A 15128-nucleotide genomic window follows, 5' to 3' on the forward strand; every position below is an offset into this window, starting at 1 on the left:
GACTCAGCAATTCCACTGCTGGGTATATACCCAGTAGAACTGAAAACAAGGAGACAAACAAAGAATATGCACATCAATGTTCATAGTAGCATTGTTCACTATTGCCAAAAGTTGGAATCAACCCAAATGCCCATCAACAGAAGAATGGATAAATAAAATGTGCTATATACATACAATGGAATACTACTACTGAGCTTTAAGAACAAATACCCTATAAACACATGTGATAACATGGATGAACATAAGGTTGAGTGAAGCAACCCAGGCATTGAAGGACAAATACTACATGACCTCAATGATATGAAATAAGGAAACAAGCTGCCTCAGAGAGCTAGAGACCGGATGATAGGCTTAAAGGAATTTGGGGGGTAGAGGAAGGTTACGAGCTGACACCTACATGGGTGAAATCTATGATAAGCTGGAGGTAAGTATTTGTACAGGGAAGGGATTAACTGGGGGAATAGAGATACCTTTGGGTGGGGCTTTTTGGACTTGAGGGGGGCTAGGGATGGGAGGATGGGTAATATGGTCCAGGAAGTTGGAGAGAGGGTGGGGGAACAAATGAACATAGGAGATTGTCAGGTTTGTGGTTGAGAGTATATTGTTGAGAAAACTTTTTCAAAAATATAGTAAGGAAGATTACCTGTTTAAGATGCTTAAAGGGGAGAGTCTGACACAGGACAGGCTTCTAGGGAATGTGCGAGTGCTCATTTTGTCATAGTAGGTTATATCATTGGATGGAAACCCAGAGAATGAGAATGAAGGTATACCCACATCCTGGGGAGGACTGATATTCTCAAATAGAGGGAATTGTATGTCTCGAGAGAAATCGTGGTTCCCAATGCATTAGGGCAGTCAAGCATGTCAAGCCCCCAACATTGTTGCAAGTATCTGAACATGGCCCTTCAAGCAATGAAGAGTGATTGTCACTGTGGGCCCTGAGGGGAGGGGGAAAGAGGTATTGAATAGGTGGAATCAGTGTAACTGTCGGGCAATGGAAGTGTTCCACAAGATTATGAAAGGATGGATATAGGACATGTTAAATTACACTAAAAATGTATAGGGGTCTATAGACTAAAATGTAAATCATAATGTAAAACATAAGATAACTGAAAATTTAGAAAATTGTATAGTCTAAAAGAGACCACAATGTAAACCCATGTGTAACCTTGTTTGAAAGCTATTGTCTCAATATCTGTACATCGGTTGCAGTAAATACAGTACGAACATGTAAAAAGATTATTGCTGGGGAAGGGACAAAGTGTTTGATGGTGAATATGTGAGAGTACTGTATATTGTACATATGAATTACTCTGGTCTAAAACTTTTGTGAAGACAAGCTTAATAATTAGGGGAAAAAAAGAAAAGAAAAAGGACGTAGACCCTGAGGAAGAAATGGAAGAAGTTGCCTTGCCAATGTGCCTACAGGGCAACACTTATTGCAGTGACGGGAGGCAAAACATCAAAAACAAAGCTTTTTAATTTTTTAATTTTTTCATACCCCAATTTATTTTTACTTTAATTTTTCTAAATTAGTATGTATTCTATATCTAACATCTAAACCCATCACTATATTCCATTTCACTATTAATGGAACGTGGCAACATATTGGGCTTCATTTTCAGGGAAGTTTTGGACCACAGAGGCGTTCGATGGTGGCAGGGGAGGAATACTGGTGTGGGGTGTTACTGGTGGGGGGCACACGGTTGGGAGGGAGTTCTTCAGGGCATCTGTGCAGGGTGCATAAAAATGTCTGGATATTTTCATAGTGGTTACAGGTGGGAACCATGGCTGGGGGAGTGCTGAGTTCCTGGCCAGGGGAGCTCTGTCACATTCCCTAATGGAACAGCAACAATCCTCCGAGTGCAATGCTAATACCAATAAGAAAGGATGGTCCAACAATGAGCCCTTTATGCTAATGACTATGCTTGTGGGCCTGTGGGCCTGAAATAAGAACTAGGCCTAGAACTGCACGGTGCCTAAGAGTTACCTCCTGAGAGCCTCCATGTTGCTCAAATGCGGCCAGTCTCAAAGCCAAACTCAACATGTAAATGCACTGCCTTCCCCCCAGCCTGAGACATGACTCCTGGGGATGAGCTTCCCTGGCACCGAGGGATTACTACCAAGTACCGGCTGATGATGTGGCTGGAGAACAATCTTGAATAAAAGGGTCAACTCAGACCAACAGAATATCTCAGCCTATATGTAATATCAGGAGTTAAAAATGCTTTTTGACCCTGACTAAAAGGGGGAAATGGAAAGGACAAATGAGTGTATATGGCTATGAGTCTCCAAAAAAGAGTCAGGAGGTCATCAGAGGGGTCGCCCTTATGCACACCTCAGCAGAGTCCCAGAGACAGCTAAAGTAGATACATCCTCAGGTATTGGTTCTTCTGAGGGCTACAGAGACCCACAGGTTCTATGGTCATGGCAGATGGACTTCAGTGCCATGTCAGTTGGCCCTACTTTGAAGTCTGTGGTCCTGAGTGTGATGGAGTTGGACTCAGGTGTGATCTTTGTTTACAAGCCTCTCCTGTCACTTTTACCAGACCTGTGGTTGGTGCTGGGGTTTAGTGTATACTCATGGGACATGAATCTCTAGACTCCATGTGATAGCCAGGCCCTGAGCCTCAAGAGACTTGTAACTCCTACCCTCTGGTTTATTGGACTTACCCCAGCCAGCTAACAGGAAGGTGAAGAAAGCCAACCACCACACCAGGGAGCCAAGAGTGCCTACAACTGAAAACAAGAGAATTGCATCCATCAGCCAAGTGGAACTGACGCACCCTCTCGATACAGGGGTGGAGTGGACATAACCATCACAGGGTCCACAGAATGGAGGAGTATAGATTAGAGTGGACTTACTGATACTCTATTCTGGAACTAATGTGATTAGTAATGGAAGAAATTGTAGCATTGATGTGGAGAAAGTGGCCATGGTAGCTGCTGAGGGTGGGAAAGGGAAGAAGAGATGTGATGTGGGGGCATTTTCAGGACTTGGAGTTGTCCTATATGATATTGCAAGGACAGATGCTGGACATTATATAGCCTGCCATAACCCCCGGAATGTACTGGGGGAGATTGTAAACTACTATGTAAACTATTATCCATGTGGTACAGCAGTGCTCTAAAATGTATTCATCAAATGCAATGAATGTGCCACACTGATGAAAGAAGTTGTTGATGTGAGAGGAGTGGGGTGAGGGAGGGTAGGGGAGTATATGGGAAGCGCTTATATTTTTTTAATGTAACATTTTTTGTGATCTATGTATCTTCAAAAAATACAATTTAAAAAATTGATGGGGTTAGGGGTGGGGAGTGAGGTATATGGGAACCTCTTATGTTTTTTAATGTAACATTTTGTGTCATCTATTAACTTTTTAAAAAGATAATAAAAAAATAATAAAATAAATGAAATGAAATGAAATGAAATGAAATGAAATGAAATGAAATGAAATGAAATGAAATGAAATGAAAAAACACATTTATTAGAGGGAAGTTGATGTGTCTCAATGAACTGAGCTCCCATCTACCACATGGGTGCCCCTGGTTTCTCTTCCCAGAGTCTCCTTGTGAAGGCAAGCTGGCTCCTACCCACAGAGAGCTGACAGCCTGTGCCCATGGAGAGCTGGTGCAGCAATATAATACAATCACAGAAGAACACTCAATGAATAGACACAGAGAGCAGACAGCAAACAAGCAACAAGGGGAGGGATAAATAAAATAGAAATAAATCTTTTTAAAAAAAAAACAAATTAGAGGGGAGAAAATGTATCTCAAGTGGTTAAGCACCTGCTTGCATGTATGAGGTCCCAGGTTCAATTCCCAGTACCTCCTAAAAAAAACAAAAACGAAAAAAAACTATCCTTGGGGAGTGAGGGATTGTAGCTCAGACGTTCAGCACATGCTTTTCATGTTAATGCCCTGGGTTCAATCCATGGTATCTCCTTAAAAAAATAAAAATAAATATTAGAAGCATACAACAGCAGACTCAAAATGATAGCAAAAAGAATAAATGAAGACAGAATAGCTGGAACTGAAAAAAGAAAAGATGAGACAGAAAAGAATTGGGGGAAAAAATGAGCAAGGACTCAGGGAGTTAATTGATAACACAAAATGAAACAAAATTAGTGTCATGGGAGTTCCAGCAGGAGAAGAGAATGGAAACAGGACAGAAACCATATTTAAGGAAATAGCAGTGGAAAATTTCCCATTTTCACAAAAGAAATGAACTTATATGTCCAGGAGCATAGCATACACCAATGAAAATAAAAGCGAGCAGACCTACTCCAAGACACATACTACTCAGAAAGTCAAACATCAAAGATAAAAAGAAAATTCTGAGAGCAGCAATGGAGAAACAAATCATCATATACAAGGAACACCCACTAAGACTTAGTGTATATTTCTCATCAGAAAACCCACATCCAACACCATACTCAATGGGGAAAGGTGAAAAGCTTTCCCTCTAAGATCAGGAAAAAGGCAAGGATGCCCACTGTCACATTGTTATCCAACATTGTGCTGGAAGTTCTAGTTACAGCAAGTAGAAAAGAAAAAGAGTAATAAAAGGCATCCAAAAAGGAAAAGAGGAAGTAAAAGTCTCATTATTTGAGGATGACATGATTCCATATTTAGAAAACTCTTAAATGTCTATGACAAAGCTACGTGAGCTAATAAACGAGTTCAGCAAAGTGGCAAGATATAAGACTGACATGAAAAAATCAGAAATGTTTCTGTAAACTAGTATTAAACAATTTGAGGGAGAAATAAGGGGGAAAATCCATTTACAACAGCAACAAAAAAGTCTCAAATACCTGGGAATCAATTTAACCAAAGCAGTACAAGACCTATATGCAGAAAACTACAAAGCAATTCTAAAAGAAATCAATGAACACCTAAAAAGAAAAAAAAGGAAAGACATTCTGTGTTCATGGATTGGAAGATTAAATATCATGAAGATATCAATCCTACCCAAACTAATTTACAAGATTCAATGCAATACCAATCAAAATTATAACAGCCTACTTTACAGAAATAGAAAATGCAATCACCAAATTCATTTGGAAGGGAAAGTGTGCCTGAATAGCCAAAAGAATTCTAAAAAAAGAAGAGCGATGTGGGAGGAATTTCATTGCCTGAACTTGAAACATATTACAAAGCTACAATGCTCAAAACAGCAGGGTATTGGCATAAAGATAGACACATTGATCCATCGAATAGAATTCAGAGTTTAGAAATAAACCCTCACCCCTTTGACCAAAGTTTTCTGACATTCCTACCAAAGCCATGCTAATGGGACAAACAGTCTCTTCAACAATTAATGCTGGGAGAACTGAATATCTATAACCAAAAGAATGAAAGAGGATCCCATCTCACTCCCTATACAAGAATCAACTCAGAAGAGATCAAAGAGAGGAAACAAACAGCAAGATGGCAGCAGAATACAGACCTCCTAGTGTCAGTTCATGGTACAGGGCAGTTAGTAATCACCCAGAGCTATTTAAAGTACTTGTTTGCAAGCTTCAGGAGACCAGAAGAGCATCCTGCAGCATCCTTGAAAGAATGGAAGGAGGTGACTATGCATCTGCAGAGAAGATTCATGAGTAGAGCACCCCATGCCCTGGGGGCCACCTCGGGAGATATTCCCTGGCTGGAATTGGAAGCTCAACATCCCAAAAACGGGGAAGGAAGAGATGGTTGGGCACCAAATTCAGCTACTGATTGGTAAATTCAGCTGGTTTTAGTCTACTCCTAAGAACACCTACAGTTTGAACAAGTCCAAGTTAGAGAGAGGTAAGTAGCCACAATTTTGACTCTGCCCCCGCCACGAGGGGAAGCTGGACTGAATAAAAACCATAGTGCTGGAACATACCAGCTTCTTTCCATCCAGATCGAATTGCAGCTCTAGTATAAGCCTCAGCCCTGCCTCGAGCAGGGAGGAAGCTGGGGGGACCTGCGCCAGCCTCTCAGGAAACTACAGGCCATGCAGTAGAGGCCAGTGCTCATGCTACTTTGGCGGCCCAAGCCTCCTCAGGAGTTATCCAGTGATTAGAGTTGAAAGCTCCATTTTCCAGAAACATGGGAGGAAGAGTTGGGCCACCGACTTCACCTACTGATTAATAAATTCAGCTGGCTAAAGTATAACCCTCAGAAAAGCTGAAGTCTGAACTTGTCCAAGTAAAAGGAGGCCAGTAGCCACCATTTTGACTCCACTCCTGCCGTGAGGGGAAGCCAGGCTGACTGAAAATCACAGTGATGGTAGTGACCAGCTTCTTTCCACCCAGATAGGACTGCAGCCCCAGCCTAGGCTTCAGCCCCACCTCTGGCAGGGAGAAAGCTGGCAGGACTTACACTAGCATGTCCACGTAACTGCAGGTACATTCAGCTGGCACAGATTGAAGAGTCAGACCTGTTGTCATTTTGGACCTGCATAGCATAGATTGCCACCCAAACCTGAAGCTCCATCCTCACCCCAGCCAGGGGATGAAGGGGCTTGAAGCTTCCTCAGTCTCTTTGGACAAGGTTAGATGGTCTTGGTCTGTACAACTTGAATTATTACACACAGCTGTGGCTCTGTCAAAGGAGAAAGGCAGGAGAAGCTTCACTTGTCCCTGAGGCAATGCAGGCATCTTGAGCATCCAGAGCTTACAGCACCAACTACATCCACAGCTCCTACTACCCAAGGAAGGGAGAAAGGGCAGGAAAGCCTAAACTAAAGAGAGAAACTGCACCCAGAATAAATACTTCTAATAAGCCAGATGCCAAGACACCAGCAGCAAACTATAATCTATAACATGAAACAGGAAGATATGGTCCAGTTGAAGGAATAAGCTATGACCCCAGATGACATAAAGGAGTTGAGACAACTGATCATAGATGTTCAAACAAATTTCCTTAATAAATTCAATGAGATGGCTAAAGATATTAAGGATATTAAAAAGACAATGGATGAAGAATTTGACAGCATACACAGAAAAATAATGGATCGTAAGGGAATGAAAGGCTCAATAAATAAATTTTAAAATAGAATGGAGGGAAGTGGACTTGGCTCAATGGATAGAGTGTCCACCTATCACATGGGAGGTTCACAGTTCAAACTCAGGGGCTCCATGACCAGTGTGGAGCTGGCCCACGCACACTGCTGATGCATGCAAGGAGTGCCATGCCACGCAGGGGTGTCCCCTGCATTGGGGAGACCCATGTGCAAGGAGTGCACCCCATAAGGAGAGTCGTCCAGCACAAAAGAAAGTTCAGTCTGCCCAGGAGTGGCACCGCGCACACAGAAAGCTGACACAGCAAGATGATGCAACAAAAAGAGACACAGATTCCCAGTGCCACTGACAAGAATAGAAGCAGACAAAGAAGAACACACAGTGAATGGACACACAGAACAGACAACTGGGGTGGGGGGAGGGGAGAGAAATAAATAAAAATAAATTTTTAAGAAAATAAAATACACTGGAGTCAGATAAGAGCCAACATGAGGAGACAGAAAAAAGGATTGGTGAACTTGAAGACATGGCCTCTGAAAGTGAACATACAAAAGAACTGATGAAGAAACGAATGGAAAAAACTGACCACGGTCTCAGAGAACTAATTGAAAGCAGGTGATGTGCCACCATATGTGTCATGGGTGTCACAGAAGGAGAAGAAAAGGGAAAAGGGGACTAAGGAATATTTGAAGATATAATGCTATAATGCTAGATATCCATGCCCAAGAAACACAACATACTCCCATCGAAATAAATCTTAATAGACCAACTCTGAGATGCATACTAATCAGAATGTCAAATGCCAAAGACAAAGAGCGTATTCTGAGAGCAGCGACAGAAAAGCAATGCATAATATATAAGGGACACCCAATAAGATTCAGTGCCGATTTCTCGTCAGAAACCATGGAGGCAAGAAGGCAGTGATACAATATATTTAAAATACTCTAAGAGAAAAACTGTCAGCCAGGAATCTTATACCCAGCAAGACTGTGTCTCAAAAATGAAGGTGAGTTCAGAATATTCACAGATAAGAAGAAACTGAGAGAGTTTATAACGAAGAGCCTTGCCTTGTAGGAAATACTAAGGGGTGTGCTACAGGTTGAAAAGAAAAGACCAGAGAGAGGGGTTTTATTTATCTGAAAGAGTAAGGAATCCCAAATAGCCAGAAACATCTTAAAAAAGGAAAAGCAAAGTTGGAGGACTCTCACTTCCATACTTTAAATCATATTACCTAGCCATAGTGGTAAAAAAACAAAAAAAAATAAAAAATAAAAAATAAAAAACAGCATGGTACCGATATAAAGACAGACAATAGACCAATGGAACTGAATTGATGGTTCAGAAACAGAGCGTCACATCTATGGTCAGGTGATTTTTTACAAGCCTGTCAAACGCACCCAGCTTGGGAAGAACAGTCCATTCAACAAACAGTGTTGGGAGAATTGGATATTCATATCCAAAAGAAGGAAAAAGGACCTCTGTCTCATACCTTATACAAAAATTAATTCAAAATGGATCAAAAGCCTAAATATAAAAGCAAGAACCATAAAGCTTCTAGAAGAAAATGTAGGAAAACATCTTCGAGACCTGGTGATAGGTGGTAGATTCTAAAAGGAGTTAAGAGGAGGACTGAGGACTACTGACGGTTAACATAGAAGTTTTAATTAACTTTATTAAAAGTATGGAAATGTATAGAGTTGATGGTAACACATTGTAGTGAGTAACAGCTGGTTTATAAATAGGAATATGGCTGGAAAGGGTAGTCTAGGGATGTAAATGTCAATTGAAAGAAAGCTAGAGAATAATCTAGGGATTGAATAACAAAGTGAACCCAGAGGTGGATGAGAATTGTGGCTGATGGTACAGATGCAAGAGTGTCCTTCTGTGAGCTAGTGGCATTCATTCTGCTGTAGAGAAGGTGGTGGGAATGTGGAGAAGCATGGGGAAAATATAACTGGAGTGACCTATGGACTGTGTTTAACAGCATACTGAAACATTCATGCATCTTTGCCAAAGATATACTGGGTTGACAATGGGTGAGTATGGAAAAAGTGTGCCAAATGTATGCTACGGACCGTGGTTGGTGGTAACAGTCTGATGATATTATCTCATAATCTGTAACAAATGTTCCATCACGATGCAGTCTGTTGATGAAGGGGTGTTATATGGGAATTATACACATGGGCATTTGTAGTTTGTTAAGTTCACAACTTCTGTAATAAAAATATATTTTTAAAAATATGAAAAATGTTCAACATCACTAGCAATTAGGGAAATGCAAATCAAAACTACGATGCGATACATTCACATCTATTAGAATGTCTGCTTTTAAAAAGTCAAAAAACTGCAAACGGAGAGGATGTGGAGAGATAAGAATGTTTATTTACTGTTGGTGGGAATGTAGAATGGTACAGCCATGGTGGAGGACTGTTTGGCGGTTCCTAAGGAAGCTGACTACAGACTTGCCATGTGACCTGGCAATTCCATTACTAGGAATATGTCCAGAAGAACTGAGAGCAGAGACACGAATAGATATCTGCACACTGATGTTCATAGCAGCCTTATTCACAATTGCCAAAAGTTGGAAACCCAGGTGTCCATCAACTGATGACTGGATAAAAAAATTGTGGTGTATACACACTATGGAATATTAAGCAGCGGTAAAAAGAAATGACATCATGAAGCATATGACGACATAGATTAAACTGGAGGACATTACTTTGAGTGAAGCAAGTCAGACACAAAATTTTCCACAATATATTGTGGAAAACCATGGAGTTAATAACTAGAATATTGGTCAAAAGAAAAGAGAATGAGGTTAGAGAATGGAAAGCTGAGGTTTAATCTATGCAGATTGGTAAAAATATCATTTGTAAATCTTTGGAAATGAATAGAAATGGCGAAAGCATATCATCGTGTTTGTAACTAGAAGTGCACTGTATGGGTATGACAGTGGTTGAAAGGGAAAGTTTAAGTTCATGTATATTACCAGAAGGAAAGCTAAAAGTTGTAAAATGGTATTGTATATGACAGAACAACCATGTAAAACAATTGGGGTGTTATTACATATATGACTGTTTTTTACAAAATATCAATACAAATATACTAGAGAGAAGGAAAAGAATAGCAGCTATGAATGGCAGGGGAAGCATAGAGAGATTGAGAGTTGATGCATCTTGGTTGTTTTTTGTTTATTACTATTGAAATAATGGAACTGCTCTAAGAATGAAGTGAAGAATGCACAAATATGCAACTACACTGAATTCCATTGACTGCACAGTTTGGAGGGATTTATGCATTATTAATGCATACCAATAAAATTGATTTGTTTGAAAAAAATTACAGCGAGACATCATTTCATACCTATTAGAATGGACACTATTAAAAAGACAGAGGACTACAACGTTGGAGAGGATGTGGAGGGACAGGAACACTTATTTATTGTTGGTGGGAATGTCAAATGGTACAGTCACTGTGGAGGACTGTTTGGCAGTTTCTAAAGGAGTTCAATATAGATTTGCCACAAGTTGGCAGTACCACTACTGAGTATATATCCAGAAGAACTGAGAACAGTGATATGAACAAACATCTGCACACAGGTTATTCATGATTGCCAAAAGTTGGAAACAACCAGGTGTCTATTAACTGATGAACTGTGGTGTATTCACATGATGGAATATGAAGCTGTAAGAAGAATTGAAGTTGTAAGGCTTTTGACAACACAGATGAACCTAGAAGACCTTATGTTGAGTGAAGCAAGACAGACACAAAAGGACAAATACTGGGTGAATGCACTAATATGAACAAAATACATAAATGTGGTTCCCAGACCCACATGAGTGAGAGCTGCATGCAGGACAGGTGCTTCAGGTGCAGGGAAGAGGGGCACCTGAGCCCTATACTGCCGGAAGGGCATCGTGCGCAACCTCTGTGGCAAGCAAGGACACAGCGCCTTTGCCCAGTGTCCCAAAGCAGTTCGCAATTCCATGGCAGCTCAGCTCACCAGCGTGGCTGGGCACTGAACACCCATCTGCCTGCCTGCCGGGGTGAATGTACAGCCGGCTTACCCCTCTAAGTGCCAAAACTTTTTAAACCGTTTTTTATCATTTTTGAAGGACATCTTTTTAAAATCTACAAGAGACATCTCTCACTGCCTTCTTAAGCCGAGTTTACACCACTTCAGCCTTTTCCAAATTGGTGACTCTGTCATCAATAGAGACTACCAAGGACTATAATGTGCAAATGTCACCCCTTCCTTTTCTACCGTTTTTGTTTTTGTATTGGGGATTTTTTTTTTTTTTCACTTTTTACCCCCACTCCAAACTTTGTCTTCTCCCTGGATTTTTACCCTTTGGGCTACCTTGCTCTTCTTTATGCCCCAGCACTTGAGTCAGAGCCCAGCAGATGGTAGGCACTCCATCAGCGTTTGCTGAATTGAAAACAGTGTCAGTTATGGCTCCTGTCAGGGTTCTACCTTTTGTAGTTCTTCCCCTTCCCTTTTAATTTGCTTTTAATCCATGAGATCTGAGAATTTGTGAAACAAGCGGCTGGGGCTCAATCAGATGAGCTCCCATCTACCACATGGGAGGCCCTCGGCTTGCGTCCTGGGGCCTCCTTGTGAAGGCAGGCTCACCCACATGCTGCAGAGTGCCACCCAGTCTGCAGATGCTGCAGAGTACCGACTCAGCAAGGTGACACGACAAAAAAAGGAGACAAGTGAGAACACAGAAGAGCCCGCAGCGAATGGACACAGAGAGCAGACAACAAGCAAGCCACAAGGGGGGAGGAGAAATGAAAAATAAATAAATACAGACACAGAAGAACGCACAGCAAATGGACACAGATAATAGACAGCATGCAAAAAGAAGCAGGGTGGGGATTTTTCTTTTTAATTAAGGAGAAAAAAAAGGAAGTATATGTAATCTGAGTCAATAAGCTCTGAATGGTGGCCAAGGGGCCTCTCTTGTGACATTAAAATGTATGGACTTAAAAAAAAAAAAGTGGTCCTAAGTGAAAGAAATCAGACACAAAGTACTACATATTGTATGATTACATTTATATAAAATGTAAACATACAGCGATTTGTAAAGATGAATTTAGAGGGAAGTGGATGTAACTCAAGTGATAGAGTTTCCACCAACCATATGGGAGGATCCCTGGGGCCCTGGGGCCCTGGGGCCTCCTGATGAAAAAGAAGAGAAGTCATGCCCACACACCAAGCCAGTGCCTGGGTGAGTGCCCGTATGGAAGCCAGTGCACGCAAAAGTGCCCGCATGGTGAGCCAGTGCCCTGTGCAAGTGAGTCATGCAGCAAGATGATGATGCATCTAAAAGAGAGACAAGGGGAGAGTCAAGGTGAAGCACAGCAGAAACCAAGAACTGAGGTGGTGCAATTGACAGGGAACCTCTCTCCACATCAGGAGTCTCTAGGATCGAATCCCGGTGAATCCTAGAGGAAAGAAAATGAGAAGAGAAGAGAACACAGACAACAAAACAGCAGGGCAGGAAGAGAAGGGAGGAAATAAATAAATCTTTAAAAATAAAGGTGAAATTAGATTAGTGGCTATGTAGAGCTTGGGGAAGACTGCTAAGGAGTGTGGAATTTTTCTTTCTGGAGGAATGAAATTGCTCAAAAAATTTTTGTGATGATGAATTCACTACATTGATAATATACTAAATCCCACTGATTATACACTTTGGGTAGATCATATGGTATGTGCATATCTCTCAATAAAACTCCTAAATGTGCAAGAATAGCCAGAAATAACAGCTATGTACAGCAGGGGAAGCATACAGAGATTGAGAGATGAAGAATTTTCCTGTTTGTTTATTATTATTGAAATAATGAAAATATTCTAATAATGATTGAAGTGATGAATTCACAACTATGTTATTATACCAAATACCATTGATGGTATACTTTGGATGAATTGTCTGCTTTATTAATATGCATCGATAAAATTGATTTGTTTTAAAAATGAAATCTTTCATTTTAATATTAGAATATGCTAAAAGATTTTGAAAGTTAAGGCAATAAAACATATTAGGGGATAGTGGAAACTCTCTAAAACAAGGCATATATAATTTCATCAATCTGTTTTTGAAGAAGGAAAAGAACACAGACCGAAATAATAGTAAGGTGCTATACAATGCAACAGACAGTTCACCAACTTTAAATTGTTTCACAGATACTTTTCCTGTTATTTTATTGCCTTGATTCTAGGATTCCATCTATGCAAAAACAATTTGGGGGGGGGAATTAATCCTATACTAAATATGCATAGCATTATCATATTAAATGTAAATGCATAACTTTAACCATGTATTAACATACTACTGCTTCCTTCTTGAATAGACGAGTTTACTGAAAATTTTGACAGATGGATGAGATTGTTCAGCTCCTAGAAGACAGTCTTTTGCACAAAACGTGAATTAGTCACACAGACCACTCTGGGCTTTGAAAATTCTGAAATCTACCCTAGGAATGACTGACTACTTCTACTGCCTTTGTTGACTTCTCTGGCATTTGACAGGCAATCTACTACATTCAAATTACATAATTTTCATAGCAACATAGCAATGTAAGAAACACAAGAAGACTTTTGAAATGATGATGACAAATCAAATGTAACTTAAAATTTAACCACCTGCAGTGATACCAATGAAAATAATTCAAGTAAGGAGACATTTATATAAACAGATACCTTCACCCCACAAGTTTTCAGAGGGAATAATACCCTTTCAGGAGATTAGTACAGTAAAAACTTTTCGTAGTACTAAGACATTATTTGCCTATTCCATTCTTTATTTTTTCATGAATGTTCAAAGCAGTTCTCCAACGCCTACTTGATACAGAGTCTCACTGATCTGATAGCTAATGGAATGTGTGTTCTTGTGTTTTAAAAACGCTGAATTTAATTATTAATAAAATAATATCAATCAAAGCTCTATGGGATCCTCAATAATTTTTAAGAATTCAAAGATATACTAAGACAGAAAAGTCTGAGGTCACACACTTGCAGGCAGGCTACTACCAGCATATTGCCACTTAATAGTCTGCTTAGTGGAAAACAAGTCACTTTTGACAAGAACTATAAATTGGGCCTTAGTTTAATGTTTCAGAAACATTAAAATGTGGAAAATGGGTATCTTAGAATCAAAGAAAGGAAGCAGACGTGGCTCAACTGATAGAGCATCCATCTACCGTATGGAGGGTCCACGGTTCGATCCCCAAAGCCTCCTGACCCGTGTGGTAAGTTGGCCCACGTGCAGTGCTGCCACATGTAAGGAGTGCCATGCCATGCAGGTGTGCCCCGACGTAGGCGTGCCCCACACGCAAGGAATGCACCCCGCAAGGAAAGCCACCCCACATGAAAAAAAGCGCAGCCCACCCAGGAGTGGTGCCACACACTGAGAGCTGACACAGCAACATGATGCAACAAAAAACAAGAAACACCACCGGATAATGCAAGCAGATGCAGAACAGCACACAGCGGGGAAATGGATTTGGCTCAACAGATAGAGCATCTGCCTACCACATGGGAGGTCTAGGGTTCAAAGTCAGGGCCTCCTGACACGTGTAATGACCTGGCCCACGTGCAGTGTTGATACGCGCAAGGAGTGCCGTGCCACACAGGGATGACCCCACGTAGGGGAGTCCCATGAGCAAGGGGCCTGCCATAAGGAGAGCTGCCCCACATGAAATGAGTGCAGCCCGCTCAGGAGTGGCAGCGCACATATGGAAAGCTGATGCAGCAAGATGACACAACAAAAAGAGACACAGATTCCCAGTGCTGCTGACAAGAATACAAGTGGACACAGAAGAATACACAGCGAATGAAAACAGAGAGCAGACACCTGGGAGGGGGAAGGGGAGAGAAATAAAGAAAATAAATCTTTAAAAATAAATTTATTTAGAAAAAAATTTATTTTTTTAAAGATTTATTTATTTATTTAATTTCCCCCCCTCCCCTGGTTGTCTGTTCTTGGTGTCTATTTGTTGCGTCTTGTTTCTTTGTCCGCTTCTGTTGCCGTCAGCGGCACGGGAAGTGTGGGCGGCGCCATTCCTGGGCAGGCTGCACTTTCTTTTCACGCTGGGCGGCTTTCCTCACAGGCGCACTCCTTGCGCGTGGGG

This window comes from Dasypus novemcinctus, chromosome 28, assembly GCF_030445035.2.
Source record: "Dasypus novemcinctus isolate mDasNov1 chromosome 28, mDasNov1.1.hap2, whole genome shotgun sequence".
Taxonomy (NCBI): Eukaryota; Metazoa; Chordata; class Mammalia; order Cingulata; family Dasypodidae; genus Dasypus; species Dasypus novemcinctus.